Source organism: Nestor notabilis, unplaced genomic scaffold (genome assembly GCF_000696875.1).
Source record: "Nestor notabilis isolate BGI_N333 unplaced genomic scaffold, ASM69687v1 scaffold4178, whole genome shotgun sequence".
Taxonomy (NCBI): domain Eukaryota; kingdom Metazoa; phylum Chordata; class Aves; order Psittaciformes; family Psittacidae; genus Nestor; species Nestor notabilis.
In genome coordinates, this window is record NW_009938575.1 from 33,691 (window position 1) to 34,001 (window position 311).

Genomic DNA, 311 nt, shown 5'->3' on the forward strand with positions numbered 1-311 from the left:
GGTGGTGTTGGAGTGGGGGTTGGGGTAGGTGGGAGGTGTTGTTTGGTTGTTGTGTTTGTGGGGTTATTTTTAGCACTATGAAGGTTAGCCTCAGAATTTTTTTCCTGTGTTTGTTAACTTTACTTTTGGCTTGCTAGTAGATAGTAGTGTTCATCAGGGGGTTTTGTCTTCTTGTCCAGAATATTTCAAGGACCTCCTCTACCATTAGAGTTTAGTTCACACCCTGGTTAGAATAAAATAGTTATAACTCTTTCATGGTAAACTGTCGGAAAACATATCTCTATCACAAAGATATGTGTGACAGTTGTGGG